The sequence below is a fragment of the Cupressus sempervirens genome, chromosome 10, assembly GCF_028749045.1.
Source record: "Cupressus sempervirens isolate cs-2001-9-10 chromosome 10, ASM2874904v1, whole genome shotgun sequence".
NCBI classification, from domain to species: Eukaryota; Viridiplantae; Streptophyta; class Pinopsida; order Cupressales; family Cupressaceae; genus Cupressus; species Cupressus sempervirens.
Genome location: NC_143127.1, coordinates 546,529,728 through 546,539,009, shown reverse-complemented (window position 1 = coordinate 546,539,009; position 9,282 = coordinate 546,529,728). Strand labels below are relative to the sequence as shown.

Sequence of the window (9,282 nt, the reverse complement as noted above, 5' to 3'; positions counted from 1 at the left end):
TAGTTAGGAATTTGTAGCTGCAGTTTATCTTAGGAGAGCATGTACTTCCCATTATTTTCAAATATGGTGTTCTTTGATATTTTTTTGCAATTCATTCTATGAATTTTTAAGGAACTCCTCAGAATCCACACTATGAAGGAAAGAAAACAATATTCAAAACTAAAATGAAAACTATTTATTTCATTGGTAAACAACATGGAACATAGTCCTCTAATGGTAGAAATGATAGCTTAAGGTTAAAAAGGCTTCTAAGGAGATGCAAGCAAGATGATTAAAGAATTTTTTCATTCTTGATAGATAGAATCATACCTCAAAAATCCATCCACAGGTTTGATGAGAGGTTCCAAAAAGTCATGCCTTTCATTGTATGACCTTGTCACTAATGATAGATTTACTGTTGAATTTAAGTAATCGAGTCTTCCATGTAAACTAGACATGATGCCAGTGAAAAAAAATGTTCAACAATGGAACCATCTACATGGACAAATGAAAAGTGAAAACCAATGTCAAACCACTAATGGATTCCATGATTTAAACATCATCATATAGATCAAAACTATTGAGATATAAGATTTACATAGCCATTTTTATCACTAAATTGTGAGAGTACATGCAAGCAAAGTGTCACATCGCAACATTCCTACCCATCAAATGCTTACCAGACCCCTAAAATCATCAAAAAGTGTTGTTGAAATTATTTGTACTTGGGCATCAATCACTAAGTCATCTAGTTCATGGGAATTGGTTTGATTAGCTAGTCTTAGGGAAAACCTTCTTGGTGGCCTTTTTATTCCAATTCTTACAAGCAATGTACCAGCCTATAAATTGCCTCACATGGTCAGATTCCAAAAAAATTAAAAAGGAATCTCAATTATCCTTCTACAAAAGTGATCAATAGATTATACCTCACTATCTAGCATCCATATGCTAAAGTCTTCTCTTGTTTGTTTAATTTTAGTAGCGTCCTAAACATTGTTATCAGGGAATTGAACTCCAGTTACTAAATCATTACGAATACAATGCAATGATTTGAATTCACTTGGTTTTGGGGGAGATTTTCTCGCAATGCATCCTAGAGAAACATATCTAGGAGGAGCCTAAGGAAACTAGAAGGAGATACTTTGCATGCCTCTATGTTTATATATTTGTCCCATTTTTATGAAGTCTAATGGTAGTTTTAAAAGAACCTTGTCATTTAGGTCATGAAGAATCAAACTTTCATTTGGAGGCTCAAATCTGCATTCTAGAACATTTCAACAATAAGAGAAATGTTAATAATAGTAGTTGCTTGAAGTACAAAATAAAGAAAAGCATTATAGCAATTGACCTGTACAGTGAAGAATTGAACATGTAAGGAAGATAGTTAATAACCAAGATTGATGTACAAAAATTAAAAAATATAGATAAATTGTGCTTTTCCTATTGAGGTATAAGTGGCATCTACTACTTCTGCTATTGTTTTTTAATGGGTGTAGCTCCAAACCACCTAACATTAGATTGATGTCCTTGTTGTGGCTGAACCAGAGAAAGATAAAAATTTGGAATAGGTGCATTTCCTGGATGAATACGAGGGACAAGCTATTTCTGATAACCAAATCCACCAGCCTACGAAAAAATTGGCATCAGATCATAAACTACCAATGTAAATAATGTTGAATGAAGAACTTGCAAAAATTTGGAATGGTTTTCCAAGCATGACATGCTAAAAAGGACAATTTGTTCTTATATAAGAACATAACAAATAAAAGCTGATGAACATTGAGCTTTTCATTTTAGATCGGTCACTAAACAAAAGTTGACACATCTTTTTCTTCAAGATGAGCATAGAGCCATTTGCAAGGCATCAAAATTAACTTTGAATTGATTAGCATAGATTAACAACATCAGTAGAAAATATATCAAAAAATATGAATATATATCATATTTACTTGAGGTGGCATGAGTGTGGGTGGCCCCTATCCATAGATTATTGGTTGGCTTAGACCTAGACCTCCAGGAGGGTATATAGGAAGATGAGTTGGCATAGCTTGTGCCACGCCAACTAGATTTCGCATTTGTGAGAATTGCGCCTGCATAAAACAATCAAGATATGCCAAATTAGTATGGCATTTCCACTAATAGAATACTAATAATTTCAACCAAAAAAATAGACATTTTGAATCAATAATTCCCAGAGTCATACTAGTTACAACAATATTTTGAGTAAGAAAATACATTCCAGTAATAAACACACATTTAGGAACCCAACAATTCCTAAATTTCTACTGAGACTTAACTATCTAACCTATTGACTATATTATTAATACCCTTCCACCCCCTATAACCTCATGACCATTCTTTCCTACTCTTATCAGAAATAGTTCCATCAAGATAGCTCAAGTCCATACTAAATGTCTTAATGATTGAGTTTCTATATATAGCTATCTTATTTAGACTACTTGACTTTGACTTTCAGTAAGTTTGCTAAATCTTAGAGATAAATTGTAAGATAAGCACAAGAATTGAATATGGATCCATCTTGTTGAATTGGTTTCAAAATAAATAGCATGGAATCAAGTTTGTAAATATACTCCTCAAAATAAGAATGAAAAGAAGTACCTGTAACCTTGCTCTTCTCTCTTCTTTGTGCTGAGCCAGTGCAACATAGAGTGGCTTGCTGACTACCATTTTCCCATTCATTTTTACAAGCTACATATAGAAACTTACAATCTTAATACAAGAGATATTAGAAGACAAGTTTCAAAAGTTCAAAATATTTAATAAACATTTACATCTACTCAAAACAAGCCATACTTATAGCTCAAGATGCTTCATCAGGAGTTGAGAAGGCCACAAAATCAGAGCCCCAACTATAACATTCAATCAATACAATCACATAGCATTCATTAATATGATATAAAATTAATTAATACACAATAATTAGCATTGGCTTCCATTCATTAATGATGTAGAGGGAGGGTGGTGGTCTTCATGACACAATGAGAATTTAGAAATTTCAGAGGTTTAGGCACTCTAGCCTATCAACTACTTCAAATGCTTAAGAGATCAAACTTGTCAAAGCCTTATACTACACTCCTAAATGATAATTTTGGTGTTAAAGGCTATTAATGACTTTGATTGAATGGAGTCTAAGGTTGTATATCAATCCCATACTCAACATTTGGTAAAATGCTCACAATCTATCATAGAGACCTACTTCAGCAATCAAGTAGCCCTACAACAGAGCAAAAAATGGAAATAACTTTGTTTTTACTCAAAACACCTGGAAAGAATTTTTCATTTACAAATACCCTTTTGGAAGTAATACAACATATCAAAAACTTCTTGTTGACTATTTTGAACCAGTACACCTATTCTTAACAGTTACCTTGTTTCAATGCATGAAAATTGTCCAAATTAACAAAGGAAGTATGTGGTAAATTACACCTGGCACTTCCAACTCCTGAATAGTGACTTATTCTATCTCCACTTTCCCAAATCCAAAGGAAATTTGTCTCATGGGCCTTGCAACACCTGTATCTCCAATTGGTGTCTTTTAACCCTATCAACTAGGGCTTCCTCAATCCACTATCTCCACATGACCCTGCAATGAATTGGTGATAGATTTACCATCAAATGAACATTGTATAATGTTCCCAAACATAAAATATACCTATTTTTTGGCTAGGTTAGCCACTACAATACTCGGTACCCAATTTCAACACTTATTCTCACTGTTCAACTTGTGATCACACTGTTCCCCCATGATTTCTATATATACATGGTTAGCAAAATCTATATACAAGTTAGGCAATGAACTTCCATGAATATTAGGCCTTTATATTCATGGAATGGTCTTCATTAATCCTAAAACCCAACTGCTATAATGGAAACAATCAAAGACAAATCACTGCTCTACAACTCATGCAACAGCAAGTTCAATGTAATGAAAAAACACATTTGAGAATAGATAAATTAAATGCCTGAACCTGCTAATTTTATTACTACATCAACCCAAATCAAATTAAGATTCTAGAAAGTGAAACGGTCTGTAGAAAATGAAGGTTTTTATTGTTGTCATTCACCAGTTCATAAACCCAATCTCACTACCCCCTCTGTACACCCGATTCTTACATAGATAAAAGCTTCCAAATAACTTCTTCAAATGGTTTCAACCAACTCTTATTAACAGTTTTTGACCTGGTACATTTCCTTCAACTTTAAAGAAACATTATTGAATCCAAGCATGAACTCGTCCAACCTAAACATTAGGCAATCTAAAAATTACAAAAATATAAAGAAGTTACTGACCTGGTTATACATGAACACAAATTGGAGAGAATTTCTAGCCTAAGAATAATGACGATTAGAGTTTAGTGTGTAAAATATCAATACTAATTGTATGACCAAAGTTCATCCTTGAAGTATCATGCATGTCCATGGTTGAATTTTGCAAGTCTTCAAGCACTCACCTTTTTTTCTATAGTTCATCATATTGTCTCTTTCGATCATCATGTTCCAAAGTTATGTTATTGAGTTCTTCAACCCATTCACTATATAAAGCAGCCTTCCTCTGATACTTGAGAGATTATAGAACTTAATAACATTTATGTACATCAAAATATTTTAACATCATAAGTAAATCAAAACTTATGATTTCTTTATTTATATTTTTTCAAGTAAAAATTAGGTAAAAACTTTTACTCTTGTACTGAGGGTGGACTTGGAATTTTCATCCTTGAGTTTCCAACTACCTTTCAAATTGTTCACTAAATAAAATTTCTTAACCAATAAATTGCATACGGAAAAATAGATGGTACAAGAATTTCCTCTTGTATGGAGTCCAAGCTTGGCTTTAACTCCTTTAATTGAGCCTGCAATAAAGCTACTTTCTCAAGTACTCTTTCAAGGGTACTCAATTCAAGCAATTTTTTGTTTCCTAGTGTTGTTTGAAGAAAATTAGGATCAATGCCTTCAATTCAAATTCTACAAGGACAATAGCACCACAAAAATTTATCAGCATATCAATGTCTATTAAGAGATTGCTTCAAGTTCCAGTCCCCACATCAGAATAAAGCATACCACAGTTTGATAGCCATTCCAATCCCCACATTGGAAGAGTGCAACTCACAATTTGACAGGCATGCATATGTAATAACATGCCCAAAACTAGGGCTTTTGCATGCCCAAAATTGGTCAGGGTTTAATAATGTTCCCATTTTCCCATAAATCAATGAAAAAGGTACATAAATGACTTTAGATCTATTCACAAGGTTTGACTAGGTAAGAAGAAAGGAAACCCACTACTCAATATGTTGTTCAAGTGCTTTGCTTAGTTCTTCTAACTTTTTACAATACCCTAGCCCTTTGCTTCCCATTCTTTAGAAATCTTCTTTACATCTTCTAATTTGTATTGCACATCAACCTGTAAATGAAACATATTTTTTATTCAGTTAACAACAAAACTATTTGATCATGCATGAACCATCTATTTCACTAAAATTGTGTATTTTGCCCATCTAGGGTTTTCAAACACTTTATGGGAGTTTTATATTTAAACTGAGGCAAAGATCACTTGCCTCTCCTGATTGCAGCTCGTCCACAACCTTTTTGAGCTCATTGTATTCATTCCTGGCTTTCTCTACCTCTTCATTATGTGCATCTAATAGGTACAGAGTGAAATAGTCAAGCCTCATAACAGGTGGGAAAAGAACTCATATATGTGAATACAAGACTCAAGACTATCCTAAATAAAACAATTCACAACATAAAAATGTTAAAATCATATGAGAAAATATCCATCTATATAAGCATGTATATCAAACTGGGAAAGACATAAACAGAAAACTCATAAAAAAGTAAAACCTCTTGTTTTTTTTATAGTTTTCTTGCATCACAAGTGCTTTTTGTTCAATCTCTTTAAAAGTGGCTATTTTTTCCTCTTTCTCAGGTACAACTCTTTCTTTTTCTTTTGTTGACTCCTTGATAGCTTTCTTTAATTTATGTATAGTTGTCTTGCTTGTGGTAATCTGAACCTTAGGACGATTTATTTATGTGCTTGAATTGTCAATATCCTGCTCAAATGATGTAGACAATACAAAATTTGGCAAATCAAACAAATAAATTTAGTAAATTTAGCATAGCCAAAAAACACACTAATGGTACTTACACTTTACAATTTTGCAACTTTAGATTTTTTCTTTTGTAACTTTTCTCCTCCTACATTATCCATCTATATGAAATTAGTTTTGAATTTACTAGAAATGGATTGTAAATAAGGCCTGCTAGCCTTCCAAGTTCATGAGATCTCATGTACACTAACCCAACATGGATTGAACAAAAATCCTATCATGCTCATGGGTTGTGTGGCAAATAAGTGTTCCAAGGATTGATTAAGGAGGACAGTCAGCCTCCAAGGTGGGCTGAGGCATGGAATGGACTGAAGATCATACCATATTCATGGACCAGGAAGTGTATGAGTGTTCCCGGGCTAGAGGGTCTTATCAAGTACACCACACAGAGATGGATGAACAAAGAATTCACCCATGTTCTCACAATACAAAGACAACCATCCTTGAGATTTATGTTTAGAAAACATTTCCAGAAAATTCTTGACATTGATCACTCTTTAATTCTTACAAAAATGGCCTTGTCATTGATATTTCATAAATTGAATTGAATGTTTCAATTTATATGCCTTTTAAAATGAATAAAAGCATAAAGTGTAGACCTGATTTTGAAATTAAATTATTTATTTAGGATAAATTATTTATTCTACTTATTAGTTCTTCTTCTTTCTCTTCCTTTTCTATCATTAGCCCAAGATCTTCCTCTTTCTCTTCTTTTGCTTCAACAACCCAATACATCAAACCATATATATAATATACTGGTGATATTATGTGAAAAATATTTGCTAAATATATCTTTGATGAAAAAAAAATTTTAGGTGTTAAATGTATCTCTATTGGCTATGACAATAGTTTAAAAAAGGAAAAAGAAGGGTAGAATTTCTTTGAGACTCACCAAACCCTGGTTGAAGATTGAGAAGGAGATATCAAGATAAGACAACTTTTTCAGTATGTTGAAGCCCTTAATGCTCCACAGCTTCCACAAACTATTGATTTTAATTATTTCAATTGAGCTTAGACATTTTTAATTCAAGGCATCCAGTTATATTAAGATATTTGTGTCTTTCTAGATTAGAAAAATATGCCAATGTTGTTAACCCCAAACAATTGTTGAAATCCAAACTTACTAAACTACTTGATAAACTTCCAATCTTTGTCAACATTCTATTGTTGGATAGAATAAGAAATTCAAGATTAGGAAAAACACTTCCACTTGGAGGAACGTGTTTCAATTTATATAAAGTGTTGGGACTAATGTTCTCTCCCCCATAATCACTTTTCAATCTCTTATTAGAAAAGTTCCCTTGATGATTAACTTACATTGAAGCAAGGCCATGGCTAGTCAGTTACTCTGGGATCTTCAATCTTTCCAAAAAAGCATACAATAAAAAGAACATTTTTTAGTCACCATATCTTCTACATTTTCCATGAAGGTTTTAAATAGAGAAAACAAAACAACAAAAATAACAAAGATAGATCACCAAAAAAAGTAACAAAGATGATCATAGATAGAACTACATAAAAATCTATTGGTTCTTCTTATTTATCAAATGTAACAGCAATACATATATATAATATAATGTGATTTAATAGATCATTCAAGTTTCAGCAATGTTCCTTTAAAGCTCGAGTGTGACAACAAACTTGCAAAGTAATAAAACTAATGAGCAGCTCTATAGTCTTCAATTAAATCCTACTCAAACTCTATGACACATGAACAAGAAATGTAAACTCAATTAGACTAACTCAAATAGTTTTCTGAATAGATACCTTGTTTTGGTTCTACTCAGGGTTTGCTTAACCTACAGATTCAGTTGTTTTTTCCACCATTCCAAGATCCTTAGTATTATATTCAGTAATGAATGCATTAATAAGCCACTTGCTGAATATTATGCCCATGATTGAGGGGGTCATCGAGGAGTTTCAATATAGTGAGTTTTACAGCAACAGAGTGGAGATAATACTCAAGTTGGGGAAGAGCGAGAAGAGAGCATAATAAATTAGAGTATAGAGCTCACTATAGTTTAAGGTACACTTTGGGGCAAATAGTCACAAGATAATTGATCAACTCTTAGCCCACTTTTTCATAATTGATGACCCTTTTAAAAACATTATTTTTCTCTATTCATGATGTTTTTCTTTCTTAGTCAAGTAATAATGAGATTATAGTTGATCATTTAAGCTGCTTTTAAATAACAATTGTAAGTGCACCATTTTCATTATACATGTCCAGTTAGAATTTAAGTTCCAAGATGTCAAACCCTCTGTTAAGGATCTACTATTGATATTTCATAAATTTATATAATTTCAAATGCCTTATGCCTTATCCTAGACATTAGGGATTCCCAATATGTGTGAAAAAGAAAACACAAAAATCTAGACTTTATATTCATGTCCCATCCCAAATATAACAATCTAAAATTTCCATGTCCACTAGCGAAACAACCTTTCCTAACTATGATCAGATAGCCAAGGATAAATAAATAATAAAAAGTATTGAAGATGGATTAAACTAATACCAAGAAAATTTAGTTTGGAAATTGTTGATTTGCAAAATCCATGTAATAACCTGCAAATCACTAAACAATTAAATCAGTAAGAATTAAAACACTTGCACACTTAAGAAATTTACTTGTTGGAAGTTGACAACCCATCAAAGAGGAAGATGGCCAACAACAACCATTTTCACTAGGATGAATAATTAATCTCACTTGAGGGATGATATTTTTAGAGGCTAGTTATAGAAAATCAAAGTATATTAATAGAAAAACAAGACTAGTTCTAATCTTAGGGAGTACCCAAAACGTGGGGATATATAAATAGAAAAACAAGACTAGTTTTAATCATTTTAAAAGCCATATATAAATCTTCTTCTTAGCCAAGTATTATATACAATGCATTTATATAAGTACTTAGGAATTTATTTAGGGTTGTTGGGCTAATGATAGAAAAAGAAGAGAAAGAAAAAGAACTAATAAGTAGAATAAGGATCCTTAGCCAAAAGATGCCTAGTTGGAGAATCAATATTGGCTAGTGTGTTGATGAGATCCATAAGCTTCTATTGCTCATCAAATGACATATCTTCAACCTCCATACCCAATTTCAAGCCTCCATTATTATTAACATTGGGCAATTTTTTCTTGGTCTTCGCCATTAGACCAGCAAGAATAAACAA

General features: G+C 32.4%; 1 pseudogene; it reads right to left on the bottom strand.

Annotated features, from left to right (window-relative positions):
- Nucleotides 1-1,955: 1,955 nt before the first annotated feature.
- Nucleotides 1,956-9,261, bottom strand: LOC149535059 (structural maintenance of chromosomes protein 4-like; annotated as a pseudogene).
- Between the last annotated feature and the right edge of the window lie 21 nt (nt 9,262-9,282).